Genomic DNA, 21,915 nt, shown 5'->3' on the forward strand with positions numbered 1-21,915 from the left:
GGATGTGTGATGACGATGATTAGTGTTCATTGGTTGTGGATGTGTGATAAAGATGATGGTCAGTGGTGATGGGTTGTGGATGTGTGATGATGATGATGGTCACTGGTCATGGGCTGGGGATGTTTGATGATCATGGTCACTGGTCATGGGTTGAGGATGTGTGATGATTATCACCGGCCATGGGTTGAGGATGTGTGGTGATGATGATGGTCGCTGGTCATTGGTTGAGGATGTGTGATGATGATGATGATGGTCACTGGTCATGGGATGTTGATGTGTGATGGTAATGATGGTCACTGGTCTTGGATTGTAGATGTGTGATGATGATGATGATGATGGTTACATGTTATCGGTTGTGGAATTCTGATGATGATTTTCACTGGTCATGGGTTGTGGATATGTGATGATGATGATCACTGGTTGTGGGTTGTAGATATATGATGATGATGGGGGTCAGTGGTCATGTGTTGAGGATGTGTGATGATAATGATGGTCACTGGTCTTGGGTAGAGGATGTGTTATGGTGATGATGGTCACTAATCATAGGATGTGGATGTGTGATGATAATGTTGATGGTCACTGCTCATGGGTCGTGAATGTGTAGTGGTGATGATGGTCACTGGTCTTGGGTTGTAGATGTTTGATGATGATGATGATGGTCACTGGTTATGGGTTGTTGATGTGTGATGATGATGATGCTCACTAGTCATGGGCTGTAGATGTTTGATGATAATGATGAGGGTCACTGAACATGGGTTGAGGATGTGTGATGATGATAATGGTCACTGGTCACCCGTTGTGGATGTGTAATGATGATGATCATGATGGTCACTGGTCATTGGTTTTGGATGTGTGATGATGATGATGGTCACTGGTCATGAGTTTTGGATGTTTGATGATGACGATGGTCACTGGTCATAGGTTGTGGATGTGTGATGATGATGATGGTCACTGGTCATGTGTTTTGGATGTGTGATGGCGATGGTTACTGTTTATGGATTTTGGATGTGTGATGATGATGATGGTCATTGGTCATGGGTTGTGGATGTGTGATAATGGTGATGGTCACTGGTCATGGGCTAGGGATTTGTGATGATGATGATGGTCACTGGTCAAGGGTTGAGGATGTTTGATGATTGTCACTGGCAATTGGTTGAGGATGTTTAATGATGATGGTCACTGATCATGGGTTGAGGATGTGATGATGATGATGGTCATTGGTGATGGGTTGAGGATGTGTGATGATGATGATGGTCATTGGTCATGGGTTCAGGATGTGTTATGATGTTTACTGGTCATGGGTTGAGGATGAGTGATGATGATGATGGTCACTGGTCATGGGTGAGGATGTGTGATGATGGTCACTGTTCATGGGTTGAGGATGTGTGATGATGATGGTCACTGGTTATGCGTTGTGGATGTGTAATGATGATGGTCACTGGTAATGGGTTGAGGATGTGTGATGATGATTATAGTCACTGGTCATGGGTTGTAGATGTGTGATGATGATGATGATGATGCTGATGGTCATTGGTCATGGGTTGAAGGTGTGTTATGATGATGATGGTCACTGGTCATGGGTTGTGGATAGATGATGATGGTCAATGCTAATGGTTTGTGGATGTGTGATGATGATGATGGTCACTGGTCATGCGTTATGGATGTGCGATGATGATGATGATGGTCACTGGTCATGGGATGTGGATGTGTGATAATGATGATCGTCAATGGTCATGGATTGTTGATGTGTGATGATGATTATGGTCACTGGTCATGGGTTGTGGATATTTCATGATGGTGATGGTCATTGGTCATGGGTTGAGGATGTGTGTTGAAGATGATGGTCACTGGTCATCCGTTGTGGATGTGTGATGATGATGGATGTGTGAAGATGATGGTCACTGGTCATGGGTTGTGGATATGTGATGATGATGATGGTCACTGGTCATGGGTTGTGGATGTGTGATGATGATGATGGTCACTGTTTATGGGTCTTGGATGTGTGATGATGATGATGGTCACTGGTCATGGGTTGTACATGTTTTATGATGGTGATGATCACTGGTCATGGGTTGAGGATCTCTGATGATGATGATGATGGTCACTGGTCATTCGTTGTGGATGTATAATGATGATGATGATGATTGTCACTGGTCATAGGTTGTGGATGTGTGAAGATGATGATGGTCACTGGTCATGGGCTCTGGATGTATGATGGTGATGGTCACTGGTAATGGGTTGAGGATGTGTGATGATTGTCACTGGCCATTGGTTGAGGATGTGTGATGATGATGATCGTGACTGGTCATGGGTTCAGGATGTTTGATGATGATGATGGTCACTGGTCATGGGTAGTTGATGTGTGGTTGTGATGATGGTCATTCGTATTCGGTTGTAGATGTGTGATGATGATGAATATGGTCACCGATCATGGGTTGTGGATGTGTGATGATTATGGTCACTAGTCATGTGTTTTGGATGCGTGAAGATGATGATAGTCACTGGTCATTGGTTGTAGATGTGTGATGATAATGATGATGATGATGATGATGATGATGATGGTCACTGGTCATGGGTTGAGGGTGTATTATGATGTTGATGGTTACTGGTCATGGGTTGTGGATGTGTGATGGTGATGATGCTCACTGGTCATGGGTTGAGAATGTTTGATGATGATGATGGTCAGTGGTCATGGGTTGAGGATGTCTGAAGATGATGAAGGTTACTGGCCATGAGTTGTGGATGTGTGATGATGATGATGGTTACTGGTCATGGGTTGCGGATATTTCATGATGGTGATGGTCACTGGTCATGGGTTGAGGATGTGTGATGATGATGGTCATTGGTCATACGTTATGGATGTGTAATGATGATGATGATCATGGTAACTGGTCATGTGTTATGGATGTTTGATGATGATGATGGTCACTGGTCATCGGCTGTGGATGTGTGATGATGATAACTTGTAATGGGTTGAAAATGTGTGTTCATTGTCACTGGCCATGGTTGAGGATGTGTGATGATGTTGATGGCCACTGGTCATAGGTTAAGGATGTGTGATGATGATGATGGTCACTGGTCATGGGTTGTTGATGTGTGACGATGATGATGAGGGTCACTGGTAATGGGTGTGTGATGATGATGATGGTCACTGGTCATGGGTTCTGGATGTGTGATGGTTATGGTCACTGATCATGAGTTGTGGATGTGTGATGATGATGATGATGGTCACTGGTCATGGGTCGTGAATGTGTGATAGTGATGATGGTCACTGGTCTTAGATTGTAGATGTGTGATGATGTTGATGATGGTCACTGGTTATGGTTTCGCAAGTATGATGATGATGGTCGCTGGTCATGGGCTTTATATATGATGGTGATGATGGTCATTGGTAATGGGTTGAGGATGTGTGATGATTGTCACTGGCCATGGGTTGAGGATGTTTGATGATGATGATGGTGACTTGTCATGGGTTCAGGATGTTTGATGATGATGATGGTCACTGTTCATGGGTAGTTGATGTGTGATTGTGATGATGATGACTCGTATTCGGTTGTAGATGTGTGATGATGATGAATATGGTCACTGGTCATGGGTTGTGGATGTGTGATGATGATGATGGTCACTGGTCATCGGCTGTGGATGTGTGATGATGATGATAACTGATAATGGGTTGAAAATGTGTGATGATTTTCACTGGCCATGGGTTGAGGATGTGTGATGATGTTGATGGTCACTGATCATGGGTTAAGGATGTGTGATGATGATGATGGTCACTGGTCATTGGTTGTTGATGTGTGGTTGTGATGATGGTCACTAGTCTTGGGTTGTAGATGTATGATGATGACTATGATGGTCACTGGTCATAGATTGTGGATATTTCATGATGGTGATGGTCATTGGTCATGGGTTGAGGATGTGTCGATGATGGTCACTGGTCATCCGTTGTGGATGTGTGATGATGATGGATGTGTGAAGATGATGGTCACTGGTCATGGGTTGTGGATATGTGATGATGATGATGGTCACTGGTCATGGGTTGTGGATGTTTGATGATGACGATGGTCACTGGTCATGGTTTGTGGATGTGTGATGATGATGATTGTCACTGGTCATGTGTTTTGGATGTGTGATGGCGATGGTTACTGTTTATGGATTTTGGATGTGTGATGATGATGATGATGGTCATTGGTCATGGGTTGTGGATGTGTGATAATGGTGATGGTCACTGGTCATGGGCTAGGGATGTGTGATGATGATGATGGTCACTGGTCAAGGGTTGAGGATGTTTGATGATTGTCACCTGCAATTGGTTGAGGATGTTTAATGGTGATGGTCATTGATCATGGGTTGAGGATGTGTGATGATGATGATGGTCATTGGTGATGGGTTGAGGATGTGTGATGATGATGATGGTCATTAGTCAGGGGTTCAGGATGTGTTATGATGTTTACTGGTCATGGGTTGAGGATGAGTGATGATGATGGTCACTGGTCATGGGTGAGGATGTGTGATGATGGTGATGGTAATGGGTTGAGGATGTGTGATGATGATGGTCACTGGTTATGCGTTGTGGATGTGTGATGATGATGGTCACTGGTAATGGGTTGAGGATGTGATGATGATGATAGTCACTGGTCATGGGTTGTAGATGTGTGATGATGATGATGATGATGATGATGGTCATTCGTCATGGGTTGAAGGTGTGTTATGATGATGATGGTCACTGGTCATGGGTTGTGGATGGATGATGAAGATGATGATGGTCAACGCTAATGGTTTGTGGATGTGTGATGATGATGGTCACTGGTCATGCGTTGTGGATGTGTGATGATGATGATGATGATGGTCATTAGTCATAGGATGTGGATGTGTGATGATGATCGTCAATGGTCATGGGTTGTTGATGTGTGATGATGATTATGGTCACTGGTCATGGGTTGTGGATATTTCATGATGGTGATGGTCATTGGTCATGGTTTGAGGATGTGTGTTGAAGATGATGGTCACTGGTCATCCGTTGTGGATGTGTGATGATGATGGATGTGTGAAGATGATGGTCACTGGTCATGGGTTGTGGATATGTGATGATGATTATGGTCACTGGTCATGGGTTTTGGATGTGTGATGATGATGATGGTCACTGTTTATGGGTCTTGGATGTGTGATGATGATGATGGTCACTGGTCATGGGTTGTTAATGTTTTATGATGGTGATGGTCACTGGTCATGGGTTGAGGATCTCTGATGGTGATGATGATGGTCACTGGTCATTCGTTGTGGATGTATAATGATGATGATGATGATTGTCACTGGTCATAGGTTGTGGATGTGTGAAGATGATGATGGTCACTGGTCATGGGCTGTGGATGTATGATGGTGATGATGGTCACTGGTAATGGGTTGAGGATGTGTGATGATTGTCCCTGGCCATTGGTTGAGGATGTTTGATGATGATGATTGTCACTGGTCATGGGTCGTGAATGTGTGATAATGATGATGGTCACTGGTCTTGGATTGTAGATATGTGATGATGTTGATGATGGTCACTGGTTATGGTTTCGCAAGTATGATGATGATGATGGTCACTGGTCATGGGCTTTGTATGTATGATGGTGACGATGGACACTGGTAATGGGTTGAGGATGTGTGATGATTGTCACTGGCCATGGGTTGAGGATGTTTGATGATGATGATGGTGACTGGTCATGGGTTCAGGATGTTTGATGGTGTTGATGGTCATTGCTCATGGGTAGTTGGTGTGTGATTGTGATGATGGTCATTCGTATTCGGTTGTAGATGTGTGATGATTATGAATATGGTCACTGGTCATGGGTTGTGGATGTGTGATGATGATGATGGTCACTGGTCATCGGCTGTGGATGTGTGATGATGATGATAACTGGTAATGGGTTGAAAATGTGTGATGATTTTCACTGGCCATGGGTTGAGGATGTGTGATGATGTTGATGGTCACTGATCATGGGTTAAGGATGTGTGATGATGATGATGGTCACTGGTCATGGGTTGTTGATGTGTGATTGTGATGATGGTCACTAGTATTGGGTTGTAGATGTATGATGACTATGATGGTCACTGGTCATAGGTTGTGGATATGTGATGATTATGATGGTCACTAGTCATAGGTTGTGGATGTGTGATGATGATGGTGGCCAGTGGTCATGGGTTGCGGATGTTTGATGATGGTGATGGTCACTGGTCATGGGTTGAGGATGTGTGATGATGATTGTCATTAGTCATCCGTTGTGGATGTGTAGTGATGATGATGATCATGGTCACTGGTCGTGAGCTGTGGATGTGTGATGATGATGATGGTCACTGGTGATGGGTTGCGGATGTGTGATGATGATGATGGTCACTGGTCATGGGCTTTGGATGTGATGAACTTGATGGTCACTAATCATGGGTTTTGGATGTGTGAAAATGATGAGAGCCTCTGGTCATTGGTTGTAGATGTGTGATGATGATGATGATGATGATGATGATGATGGTCACTGGTCGTGGGCTGAGGGTGTGGTATGATGATGATGGTCACTGGTCATGGGTTGTGGATGTGTGATGGTGATGGCGGTCACTGGTCATGGGCTGTGGATATGTTATGATGATCATGTTGGTGTTTGGTCATGGGTTGTGGATGTGTGATGGTGATGATGTTCACTGGTCATGGGTTGAGAATGTTTGATGATGATGATGGTCAGTGGTCATGGGTTGAGGATGTCTGATGATGATGATTGTCACTGGTCATGGGTTGTGGATGTGGGATGATGACGATGGTCACTGGTCATGGGTTGCGGATATTTGATGATGGTGATGGTAATGGGTTGAGGATGTGTGATGATGATGGTCATTGGTCATCCGTTCTGGATATGTAATGATGATGATGATCATGTTCACTGGTCATGGGTTGAGGATGTGTGATGATGATGATGGTCACTGGTCATCGGCTGTCGATATGTGAAGATGATGATAACTGGTAGTGGGCTTAAAATGTGTGATGATTGTCACTGGCCATGGGTTGAGGGTGTGTGATGATGTTGATGGTCACTGGTCTTGGGTTAAGGATGTGTGAAGATGATGATGGTCTCTGGTCATGGGTTGTTGATGTATGATTGTGACGATGGTCACTGGTCTTGGGTTGTCGATGTGTGATGATGACTAAGATGGTCATTGGACGTGGGTTGTGGGTGTGTAAGTATTTTGATGGTCACTAGTCTTCGGTTGTGGATGTGTGATGATGATGATTGTCACTGGTCATTGGTTGTAGATATATGACGTTGATGATAATAATGGTTGCTGGGCATGGGTTGAGGATGTGTGATGATGATGATTTTCACTGGACATGGATTGTGGATGTGTGATGGTGATGATGGTCACTGGTCAAGGGTTGTGGATGTATGATGATGATGATGATGGTCACTGGTCATGGGTCGTGGATGTGAGATGGTGATGATGGTCACTGGTCATGGTTTGAGAATGTGTGACGAAGATGATGATAACTGGTCATGGGTTAAGGATGTGTGATCGTCACTGGTCATGGGTTGAGGATGTGTGATGATGGTGGTCAATGATCATGGGTTGAGGATGCGTGATGATGATGATGGTCAATGGTCATGGGTTGAGGATGTGTGAGTATGGTCACTGGTCCTGGATTGAGGATGTGTGATGATGATCACCTGTCATGCTTTGAGGATGTGTGATGATGGTCAAAGGTCATGGGTTGTGGATGTGTGATAATGATGATGGTCAGTGGTCATGGGTTGAGAATGTTTGATGATCATGATGATCAATGGTCATAGGTTGAGGATGTGTGATGATGATGATGGTCATTGGTGATGGGTTAAGGATGTGTATTGATGTTTACTGGTCATGGTTGAGGATGTGTGATGATGATGGTAACTGGTCATGGGTTGATGATGTGTGATGATGGTCACTGGTCATGGGTATAGGATGTGTGATGATGATGATGGTCTCTGGTCGATGGTTGAGGATGTGTGATGATCATCATGGTCACTGGTCATGCGTTGTGAATGTGTGATGATGATGATAGTCACTGGTCATAGGTTGTGGATGTGTAATGATGATGATGGTCACTAGTCATGGGTTGTGGATGTGTGAGGATGATGGTCACTGGTCATGGGTTGTGGATGTGTGATGATGATGGTCACTGGTCATGGGTTCTGGATATGTGATGACGATGATGGTCACTGGTCATGGGCTGTGGATGTGTGATTATGATGATGGTCACTGATCATGGGTTGAGGATGTATGATGATGGTCACTGGCCATGGGTTGTGGATGTGTGATGATGATGGTCACTTGTCATGGATTGAGGATGTGTGATGATGATGATAGTCTCTGGTCATGGGTTTTCGATATGTGATGGTGATGATGGTCACTGGTCTTCGGTTGTAGATGTGCGTTGATGATGAGGATGGTCACTGGTTATGGGTGTTGGATGTGATGATGATGGTCACTGGTCATGGGTTGTAGATGTGTGATGATAATGATGATTGTCACTGATCATGGGTTGAGGAAGTGTGATGATGATGAATTTCACTTGTCACCCGTTGTGGATGTGTAATGATGATGATGATGATGGAGACTGTTCATGGTTTTTGGATGTGAGATGGTGATGATGGTCACTGGTCATGGTTTGAGAATGTGTGACGAAGATGATGATAGCTGGTCATGGACTAAGGATGTGTGATCGTCATTGGTCATGAGTTGAGGATGTGTGATGATGATGGTCAATGATCATGGTTTGAGGATGCGTGATGATGATGATGGTCAATGGTCATGCGTTGAGGATGTGTGAGTATGGTCACTGGTCCTGGATTGAGGATGTGTGATGATGATGATCACTTGTCATGGTTTGAGGATGTGTGATGATGGTCAATGGTCATGGGTTGTGGATATGTGATAATGATGATGGTCAGTGGTCATAGGTTGAGAATGTTTGATGATCATGATGGTCAATTGTCATGGGTTCAGGATGTGTGATGATGATGGTCATTGGTGATGGGTTGAGGATGTGTTTTGATGTTCATTGGTCATAGGTTGAGGATGTTTGATGATGATGATTGTCTTTGGTGATGGGTTAAGGATGTGTATTGATGTTTACTGGTCATGGGTTGAGGATGTCTGATGATGATGATGGTAACTGGTCATGGGTTGATGATGTGTGATGATGGTCACTGGTCATGGGTATAGGATGGATGTGTGATGATGATGATAGTCACTGGTCATAGGTTGTGGATGTGTAATGATGATGGTCACTAGTCATGGGTTGTGGATGTGTGAGGATGATGGTCACTGGTCATGGGTCGTGGATGTGTGATGATGATGATGGTCACTGGTCATGGGTTCTGGATATGTGATGACGATGATGGTCACTGGTCATGGGCTGTGGATGTGTGATTATGATGATGGTCACTGATCATGGGTTGAGGATGTATGATAATGGTCACTGGCCATGGGTGCAGGATGTATGATGATGATGGTCACTTGTCATGGATTGAGGATGTGTGATGATGATGATAGTCTCTGGTCATGGGTTTTCGATATGTGATGGTGATGATGGTCGCTGGTCTTCGGTTGTAGATGTGTGTTGATGATGAGGATGGTCACTGGTTATGGGTGTTGGATGTGATGATGATGATGGTCACTGGTCATGGGTTGTAGATGTGTGATGATAATGATGATTGTCACTGATCATGGGTTGAGGAAGTGTGATGATGATGAATTTCACTTGTCAACCGTTGTGGATGTGTAATGATGATGATGATGATGGAGACTGTTCATGGTTTTTGGATGTGAGATGGTGATGATGGTCACTGGTCATGGTTTGAGAATGTGTGACGAAGATGATGATAGCTGGTCATGGGTTAAGGATGTGTGATCGTCACTGGTCATGAGTTGAGGATGTGTGATGATGATGGTCAATGATCATGGGTAGAGGATGCGTGATGATGATGATGGTCAATGGTCATGCGTTGAGGATGTGTGAGTATGGTCACTGGTCCTGGATTGAGGATGTGTGATGATGATGATCACTTGTCATGGTTTGAGGATATGTGATGATGGCCAATGGTCATGGGTTGTGGATGTGTGATAATGATGATGGTCAGTGGTCATGGGTTGAGAATATTTGATGATCATGATGATCAATTGTCATGGGTTGAGGATGTGTGATGATGATGGTCATTGGTGATGGGTTGAGGATGTGTATTGATGTTCATTGGTCATGGGTTGAGGATGTGTGATGATGATGATGGTAACTGGTCAAGGGTTAAGGATGTGTGATGATGGTCAATGGTCATGGGTTGTGGATATGTGATAATGATGATGGTCACTGGTCATGGGTTGTGGTTGTGCAATTATGATGATGGTCACTGATCATGGGTTGAGGATGTATGATGATGGTCTCTGACCATGGGTGCAGGATGTGTGATGATGATGGTCACCTGTCATGGGTTGAGGATGTGTGATGATGATGATGGTCTCTGGTCATGGGTTTTCGATGTGTGATGATGATGGTCACCTGTCATGGGTTGAGGATGTGTGATGATGATGATAGTCTCTGGTCATGGGTTTTCGATGTGTGATGGTGATTATGGTCACTGGTCTTCGGTTGTAGATGTGTGTTGATGATGATGATGGTCACTGGTTATAGGTGTTGGATGTGATGATGATGATGGTCACTGGTCATAGGTTGTAGATGTGTGATGATAATGATGATGGTCACTGATCATGGGTTCAGGAATTGTGATAATGATGATGTTCACTTATCACCCGTTGTGGATGTGTAATGATGATGATGATGATGGAGACTGTTCATGATCCTTGGATGTGTGATGATGACGATGGTTACTGGTCATGGGTTGTGGTTCTGTGATGATGATGATGGTCACTGGTCATGGGCTGTGGATGTATGATGGTGATGATGGTCACTGGTAATGGGTTGAGGATGTGTGATGATGATGATGGTCTTTGGCCATGCGTAGTTGATGCGTGATTGTGATGATGGTCACTCGTCTTCGGTTGTAGATGTGTGATGATGATGAATAAGGTTACTGGTCATGGGTTGTGGATGTGTGATGATGATGCTGGTCACTGGTAATGGGTTGTGGATATGTGATGACGATGGTTACTGTTCATTGGTTGTGGATGTATGATGATGATGATCACGGGTCTTGAGTTGTGGATGTAATGATTATTTTCACTGGTCATTGGATGGGGAGGTGTGATGATGATGATCACTGGTCATGGGTTGAGGATGTGTGATGATTGCCACTGGCCATGGGTTGAGGATGTATGATGATGATGACGATCACTAGTCATGGGTTGAGGATGTGTGATGATGATGATGGTCACTGGTCATGGGTTGTTGATGTGTGATGGTAATGATGGTCACTGGTCTTGGGTTGTAGATATGTGATGATGATGATGGTCACATGTCATCGGGTATGGGTGTGTTATGAAGATGATGGTCACTGGTCATGGGTTGTGGATGTGTGATGAAGATGATGGTCACTGATTGTGGGTTGTAGATGTGTGATGATGATGATGATGAGCGTCACTGGTCATGGGTTGAGGATGTGTGATGAAGATGATGGTCACTGGTCATGGGTTGTTGATGTGTGATGATAATGATGGTCACTGGTCTTGGGTTGTAGATATGTGATGATGATGATGGTCACATGTCATCGGGTATGGGTGTGTTATGAAGATGATGGTCACTGGTCATGGGTTGTGGATGTGTGATGAAGATGATGGTCACTGATTGTGGGTTGTAGATGTGTGATGATGATGATGATGAGCGTCACTGGTCATGGGTTGAGGATGTGTGATGAAGATGATGGTCACTGGTCATGGGTTGTGGATGTGTGATGGTGATGATGGTCACTGATCATTGGTTTTGGATGTGTGATTATGATGATGATGGTAACTGGTCATGGGTCGTGAATATGTGATGGTAATGATGGTCACTGGTTTTGGATTGTAGATGTGTGATGATGATGATGGTGGTCAATGGTTATAGGCTGTGGATATGTGATGATGATGGTCACTGGTCAAGGGTTGTAGATATGTGATGATAATGATGATGGTCACTGATCATGGGTTGAGGAAGTGTGATGATGATGATGTTCACTTGTCAACCGTTGTGGATGTGTAATGATGATGATGATGATGGACACTGTTCATGGTTTTTGGATGCGTGATAATGATGATTGTCACTGGTCATGGGTTGTGGTTCTGTGATGATGATGATGGTCACTGGTCATGGGCTGTGGATGTATGATGGTGATGATGGTCACTGGTTATGGGTTGAGAATGTGTGATGATGGTCACTGGTCATAGGTATAGGATGTGTGATGATGATGATGGTCTCTGGTCGATGGTTGAGGATGTGTGATGATCATCATGGTCACTGGTCATGCATTGTGGATGTGTGATGATGATGATAGTCACTGGTCATAGGTTGTGGATGTGTAATGATGATGATGGTCACTAGTCATGGGTTGTGGATGTGTGAGGATGATGGTCACTGGTCATGGGTTGTGGATGTGTGATGATGATGATGGTCACTGGTCATGGGTTTTGGATGTGTGATGGTGATGATGGTTACTGATCATTGGTTCTGGATGTGTGATTATGATGATGGTAACTGATCATGGGTCGTGAATGTGTGATGGTAATGATGGTCACTGGTTTTGGATTGTAGATGTGTGATGATGGTGATGATGGTGGTCAATGGTTTTGGGTTGTGGATGTGTGATGATGATGGTCACTGGTCATGGGTTGTAGAAGTGTGATGATAATGATGATGGTCACTGATCATGGGTTGAGGAAGTGTGATGATGATGATGTTCACTTGTCACCCGTTGTGGATGTGTAATGATGATGATGATGATGGACACTGTTCATGGTTTTTGGATGTGTGATAATGATGATTGTCACTGGTCATGGGTTGTGGTTCTGTGATGATGATGGTCACTGGTCATGGGCTGTGGATGTATGATGGTGATGATGGTCACTGGTCATGGGTTGAGGATGTGTGATGATGGTCACTGGTCATGGGTATAGGATGTGTGATGATGATGATGGTCTCTGGTCGATGGTTGAGGATGTGTGATGATCATCATGGTCACTGGTCATGCATTGTGGATGTGTGATGATGATAGTCACTGGTCATAGGTTGTGGATATGTAATGATGATGATGGTCACTAGTCATTGGTTGTGGATGTGTGAGGATGATGGTCACTGGTCATGGGTTGTGGATGTGTGATGATGATGATGATGGTCACTGGTCATGGGTTGTGGATATGTGATGATGATGGTCACTAGTCGTGGGTTGTAGATGCGTTATTATGATGGTTACTGATCATGGGTTGAGGATGTATGATGATGGTCACTGGCCATGGGTGAAGGATGTGTGGTGATGATGGTCACCTGTCATGGATTGAGGATGTGACGATGATGATAGTCTCTGGTCATGGGTTTTCGATGTGTGATGGTGATGATGGTCACTGGTCTTCGGTTGTAGATGTGTGTTGATGATGAAGATGGTCACTGGTTATGGGTGTTGGATGTGATGATGATGATGGTCACTGATCACTCTGTGATGATAATGATGATTGTCACTGATCATGGGTTGAGGAAGTGTGATGATGATGATGTTCACTTGTCACACTTTTTGGATGTTTAATGATGATGATGGACACTGTTCATGGTTTTTCAATATGTGATGACGATGATGGTCACTGGCCATGGGTTGTGGTTCTGTGATGATGATGATTGTCACTGGTCATGGGCTGTGAATGTATGATGGTGATGATTGTCACTGGTAATGGGTTGAGGATGTGTGATGAGGATGATGGTCAATGGTCATGGGTATTTGTGTGATTGTGATGATGGTCACTCGTCATCGGTTGTAGATGTGTGATGATGATGAATATGGACACTGGTCATGGGTTGTGGATGTGTGATGATGATGATGGTCACTGGTAATGGGTTGTGGATGTGTGATGACGATGGTTACTGTTCATTGGTTGTGGATGTATGATGATGATGATGATCACGGGTCATGAGTTGTGGATATGGGATTATTATTGTCACTGGTCATGGGTTGAGAATGTGTGATGATGATGACGATCACTAGATATGGGTTGAGGATATGTGATGATGATGATGGTCACTGGTCATGGGTTGTTGATGTGTGATGGTGATGATGTTCACTGGTCTTGGGTTGCAGATGTGTGATGATGATGATGATGATGGTCACATGTCATCGGGTGTGGGTGTGTTATGAAGATGGTCACTGGTCATGGGTTGAGAATGTTTGATGATCATGATGATCAATTGTCATGGGTTGAGGATGTGTGATGATGATGGTCATTGGTGATGTGTTGAGGATGTGTATTGATGTTCATTGGTCATGGGTTGAGGATGTGTGATGATGATGATGGTAGCTGGTCAAGGGTTGAGGATGTATGATGATGGTCAATGGTCATGGGTTGTGGATGTGTGATAATGATGATGGTCACTGGTCATGGGTTGTGGTTGTGCAATTATGATGGTCACTGATCATGGGTTGAGGATGTATGATGATGGTCACTGACCATGGGTGAAGGATGTGTGATGATGATGGTCACCTGTCATGGGTTGAGGATGTGTGATTATGATGATAGTCTCCGGTCATGGGTTTTCGATGTGTAATGGTGATTATTGTCACTGGTCTTCGGTTGTAGATGTGTGTTGATGATGATGATGGTCACGCATTATGGGTGTTGGATGTGATGATGATGATGGTCACTGGTCATAGGATGTAGATGTGTGATGATAATGATGATGGTCACTGATCATGGGTTGAGGAATTGTGATGATGATGATGTTCACTTATCACCCGTTGTGGATGTGTAATGATGATGATGATGATGGAGAAAGTTCATGGTTTTTGGATGTGTGATGATGATGATGGTCACTGGTCATGGGTTGTGGTTCTTTGATGATGATGATGGTCACTGGTCATGGGCTGTGAATATATGATGGTGATTATGGTCACTGGTAATGGGTTGAGGATGTGTGATGATGATGATGGTCACTGGTCATGCGTAGTTGATGCGTGATTGTGATGATGGTCACTCGTCTTCGGTTGTAGATGTGTGATGATGATGAATAAGGTTACTGGTCATGGGTTGTGGATGTGTGATGATGATGTTGGTCACTGGTAATGGGTTGTGGATATGTGATGACGATGGTTACTGTTCATTGGTTGTGGATGTATGATGATGATGATGATCACGGGTCTTGAGTTGTGGATGTGATGATTATTTTCACTGTGCATGCGATGGGGATGTGTGATGATGATGATCACTGGTCATGGGTTGAGGATATGTGATGATTGCCACTGGCCATGGGTTGAGGATGTATGATGATGATGACGATCACTAGTCATGGGTTGAGGATGTGTGATGATGATGATGGTCACTAGTCATGGGTTGTGGATGTGTGATGGTAATGATGGTCACTGTTCTTGGGTTGTAGATATGTGATGATGATGATAATGATGGTCACATGTCATCGGGTATGGGTGTGTTATGAAGATGATGGTCACTGGTCATGGGTTGTGGATGTGTGATGAAGATGATGGTCACTGATTGTGGTTTGTAGATGGTGATGATGATGATGATGATGAGGGTCACTGGTCATGGGTTGAGAATGTGTGATGAAGATGATGGTCACTGGTCATGGGTTGTGGATGTGTGATGGTGATGATGGTCACTGATCATTGGTTCTGGATGTGTGATTATGATGATGATGGTAACTGGTCATGGGTCGTGAATGTGTGATGGTAATGATGGTCACTGGTTTTGGATTGTAGATGTGTGATGATGATGATGGTGGTCAATGGTTATAGGTTGTGGATATGTGATGATGATGGTCACTGGTCAAGGGTTGTAGATGTGTGATGATAATGATGATGGTCACTGATCATGGGTTGAGGACATGTGATGATGATGATGTTCACTTGTCAACCGTTGTGGATGTGTAATGATGATGATAATGATGGACACTGTTCATGGTTTTTGGATGTGTGATAATGATGATTGTCACTGGTCATGGGTTGTGGATGTATGATGGTGATGATGGTCACTGGTCATGGGTTGAGGATGTGTGATGATGGTCACTGGTCATAGGTATAGGATGTGTGATGATGATGATGGTCTCTGGTCGATGGTTGAAGATGTGTGATGATCATCATGGTCACTGGTCAAACATTGTGGATGTGTGATGATGATGATAGTCACTGGTCATAGGTTGTGGATATTTAATGATGGTGATGGCCACTAGTCATGGGTTGTGGATGTGTGAGGATGATGGTCACTGGTCATGGGTTGTGGATGTGTGATGATGATGATGGTCACTGGTCTTGGGTTTTGGATGTGTGATGGTGATGATGGTCACTGTTCTTGGGTTGTAGATATGTGATGATGATGATGATGGTCACATGTCATCGGGTATGGGTGTGTTATGAAGATGATGGTCACTGGTCATGGGTTGTGGATGTGTGATGAAGATGATGGTCACTGATTGTGTTCTGATTGGTTCTGGATGTGTGATTATGATGATGGTAACTGGTCATGGGTCGTGAATGTGTGATGGTAATGATGGTCACTGGTTTTGGATTGTAGATGTGTGATGATGATGATGGTGGTCAATGGTTATGGGTTGTGGATGTGTGATGATGATGGCCACTGGTCATGGGTTTTAGATGTGTGATGATCATCATGGTCACTGGTCATGCATTGTAGATGTGTGATGATGATGATAGTCACTTGTCATAGGTTGTGGATATGTAATGATGGTGATGGTCACTAGTCATGGGTTGTGGATGTGTGAGGATGATGGTCACTGGTCATGGGTTGTGGATGTGTGATGATGATGATGGTCACTGGTCTTGGGTTTTGGATGTGTGATGGTGATGATGGTCACTGATCATTGGTTCTGGATGTGTGATTATGATGATGGTCACTGGTCATGGGTCGTGAATGTGTTATGGTAATGATGGTCACTGGTTTTGGATTGTAGATGTGTGATGATGATGATGGTTGTCAATGGTTATGGGTTGTGGATGTGTGATGATGATGGTCACTGGTCATGGGTTGTAGATGTGTGATGATAATGGTGATGGTCACTGATCATGGGTTGAGGAAGTGTGATGATGATGATGTTCACTTGTCACCCGTTGTGGATGTGTAATGACGATGATGATGATGGACACTGTTCATGGTTTTTGGATGTGTGATAATGATGATTGTCACTGGTCATGGGTTGTGGTTCTGTGATGATGATGGTCACTGGTCATGGGCTGTAGATGTATGATTGTGATGATGGTCACTGGTCATGGGTTGAGGATGTGTGATGATGGTCACTGGTCATGGGTATAGGATGTGTGATGATGATTATGGTCTCTGGTCGATGGTTGAGGATGTGTGATGATCATCATGTTCACTGGTCATGCACTGTGGATGTGTGATGATGATAGTCACTGGTCATAGGTTGTGGATGTGTAATGATGATGATGGTCACTAGTCATGGGTTGTGGATGTGTGAGGATGATGGTCACTGGTCATGGGTTGTGGATGTTTGATGATGATGATGATGGTCACTGGTCTTGGGTTGTTGATATGTGATGACGATGATGGTCACTAGTCATGGGATGAGGAATGTTTCGATGATCCTGATGATCAATGGTCATGGGTGACGATGTGTGATGATGATGATGGTCATTGGTCATGGGTTGAGGATGTGTTTTGATGTTCACTGGTCATGGGTTGAGGATGTGTGATGATGATGATGGTCACTGGTCATGGGTTGAGGATGTGTGATGATGGTCACTGGTCATGGGTTGTGGATGTTTGATTATGATGATTATCACTGGTCATGGGTTCTGGATATGTGATGACGATGATGGTCAATGGTCATGTGTTGTGGATGTGTGATTATGATGATGGTCACTGATCATGGGTTGAGGATGTATGATGATGGTCACTGGCCATGGGTGCAGGATGTGTGAAGATGATTGTCACCTGTCATGGGTTGAGGATGTGTGATGATGATGATAGTCTCTGGTTATGGGTTTTCGATGTGTGATGGTGATGATGGTCACTGGTCTTCGGTTGTAGATGTGTGTTGATGATGATGATGGTCAGTGGTTATGGGTGTTGGATGTGATGATGATGATGGTCACTGGTCATAGGTTGTAGATGTGTGATGATAATGATGATGGTGACTGATTATGGGTTGAGGAATTGTGATGATGATGTTCACTTATCACCCGTTGTGGATGTGTAATGATGATGATGATGATGATGGAGACTGTTTATGGTTTTTGGATGTGTGATGATGATGGTGGTCACTGATCATGGGCTGTGGTGTATGATGGTGATGATGGTAACTGGTAATGGGTTGAGGATGTGTGATGATGATGATGGTCACTGGTCATACGTAGTTGATTTGTGATTGTGATGATGGTCGCCCGTCTTCGGTTGTAGATGTGTGATGATGATGAGTAAGGTCATTGGTCATGGGTTGTGGATATGTATTGATGATGATGGTCACTGGTAATGGGTTGTGGATGTGTGATGACGATGGTTACTGTTCATTGGTTGTGGATGTATGATGATGATGATGATGATCACGGGTCTTGAGTTGGGGATATGTGATGATTATTGTCAGTGGTCATGGGCTGGGGATGTGTGATGATGATGGTCACTGGTCGTGGGTTGAGGATGTGTGATGATTGTCACTAGCCATGTGTTAAGGATGTGTGATGATGATGACGATCACTAATCATGTGTTGAGGATGGTCACATGTCATCGGGTATGGGTGTGTTATGAAGATGATGGTCACTGGTCATGGGTTGTGGATGTGTGATGAAGATGATGGTCACTGACTGTGGGTTGTAGATGTGTGATGATGATGGTGATGAGGGTCACTGGTCATGGGTTGAGGATATGTGATGAAGATGATGGTCATTGGTCATGGGTTGTGGATGTGTGTTGGTGATGATGATCACTGATCATTGGTTCTTGATGTTTGATTATGATGATGATGGTCTCTGGTCATTTTGTCGTGAATGTTTGATGGTGATGATGGTCACTGATCTTAGAATGTAGATGTGTGATGATGATGATGGTGGTCAATGGTTATTGGTTGTGGATGTGTGATGATGATGGTCACTGGTCATGGGTTGTAGATGTGTGATGGTAATGATGATTATCACTGATCATGGATTGAGGATGTGTGATGATGATGATGGTCAATGGCCACCCGTTGTGGATGTGTAATGATGATGATGATGATGGTCACTGGTCAAGGGTTGTGGATGTGTGATGATGATGATGGTAACTGGTCATGGGTTGTGGATGTGTGATGACGATGGTTACTGTTTAAGGCTTTTTGATGTTTGATGATGTTGATGGTAAATGATCATGGGTTGAGGATGTGTGATGATGATGATCGTCAATGGTCATGGGTTGAGGATGTGTGATTATTGTCACTGGTCCTGGATTTAGGATGTGTGATGATGATGATCATTTGTCATGGTTTGAGGATGTGTGATAATGGTCAATGGTCATGGGTTGTGGATGTGTGATAATGATGATCAATGGTCATAGGTTGAGGATGTGTGATGAAGATGATGGTTATTGGTCATTGGTTGAGAATGTGTTTTGATGTTCACTGGTCATAGGTTGAGAATGTGTGATGATTGTCATTGGCCCTGGGTTGAGGATATGTGATGATGATGACGATCACTAGTCATGGGTTGAGGATGTGTGATGATGATGATGGTCACTGGTCATGGGTTGTTGATGTGTGATGATAATGATGGCCACTGGTCTTGGGTTTTAGATGTGTGATGATGATGATGATGGTCACATGTCAATGGGTGTGGGTGTGTTATGAAGATGATGGTCACTGGTCATGAGTTGTGGATATGTGATGAAGATAGTGGTCACTGATTGTGGGCTGTAGATGTGTGATGATGATAATGATTAGGGTCACTGGTCGTGGGCTGATGATGTGTGATGAAGATGATTGTAATTTGTCATGTGTTGTGGATATGTGATGGTGATGATGGTCACTGATCATTGGTTCTGGATGTGTGATTATGATGTTGATGGTCACTGTTCCTGGGTCGTGAATGTGTGATGTTGATGATGGTTACTGGTCTTCGATTGTAGATATGTGATAATGATGATGGTGGTCACTGGTTATGGGTTGTGGATGTGTGATGAAGAGGGTCACTGATCATGGGTTGTAGATGTGAGATGATAATGATGATGGTCACTGATCATGGGTTGAGGATATGTGATGATGATGATGTCAATGGTCACCTGTTGTGGATGTGTAATGATGATGATGATGATGGTCACTGGTCATGGGTTGTGGATGTGTGATGATGATGATGGTAACTGGTCATGGGCTGTGGATGTGTGATGTAGATGGTTACTGTTCAAGGTTTTAGGATGTGTGATGATGATGTTGGTCAATATTCATGGGTTGAGGATGTGTGATGATGATGATTGTCAATGGTCATGGGTTGAGGAAGTGTGATTATGGTCACTGGTCCTGGATTGAAGATGTGATGATGATCACTTGTCATGGTTTGAGGATGTGTGATGATGGTTAATGGTCATGGGTTGAGGATATGTGATAATGATGATCGTCAATGGTCATGGGATGAGAATGTTTGATGATCATAATGATCAATGGTCATGGGTTGAGGATGTGCGATGATGATGATGGTCATTGGTCATGGGTTGAGGATATGTTTTGATGTTCACTGGTCATGGGTTGAGGATGTGTGATGATGATGATGGTCACTGGTCATGGGTTGAGGATGTGTGATGATGATGATGGTCACTGGTCATGGGTTGAGGATGTGTGATGATGGTCACTGGTCATGGGTAGAGGATGTGTGATGATGATGATGGTCACTGGTCATTGGTTGTGGATGTTTGATGATGATGATGATGGTTACTGGTTATGGGTTGGGGATGTTTGATGTTGGTGATGGTCTCTGGTTATGGTTGAGGATGTGTGATGATGATGATGGTCACTGGTCATGTGTTGTGGATGTGTGATGATGATGATGATGATAGTCACTGGTCATAGGTTGTGGATGTGTAATGATGATGATGGTCACTAGTCATGGGTAGTGGATGTGTTATGACGATGGTCACTGGTGATGGGTTGTGGATGTGTGATTATGATGATGGTCACTGGTCATGGGTTCTGGATATGTGATGACGATGATTGTCACTGGTCATGTGTTGTGGATGTGTGATTATGATGATGGTCACTGATCATGGGTTGAGGATGTATGATGATGGTCACTGGCCATGGGTGCAGGATGTGTGATGATGATTGTCACCTGTCATGGGTTGAGGATGTGTGATGATGATGATAGTCTCTGGTCATGTGTTTTCGATGTGTGATGGTGATGATGGTCACTGGTCTTCGGTTGTAGATGTATGTTTATGATGATGATGGTCACTGGATATGGGTGTTGGATGTGATGATGATGATGGTCACTGGTCATAGGTTGTAGATGTGTGATGATAATGATGATGGTCACTGATCATGGGTTGAGGAATTGTGATGATGATGATGTTCTCTTATCACCCGCTGTGGATGTGTAATGATGATGATGATGATGATGGACACTGTTCATGGTTTTTGGATGTGTGATGATGAATAAGGTCACTGGTCATGGGCTGTGGATGTACGATGGTGATGATGGTAACTGGTAATGGGTTGAGGATGTGTGATGATGATGGTCACAGGTCATGCGTAGTTGATGTGTGATTGTGATGATGGTCAC

Source organism: Panulirus ornatus, chromosome 50, assembly GCF_036320965.1.
Source record: "Panulirus ornatus isolate Po-2019 chromosome 50, ASM3632096v1, whole genome shotgun sequence".
NCBI lineage: Eukaryota > Metazoa > Arthropoda > Malacostraca > Decapoda > Palinuridae > Panulirus > Panulirus ornatus.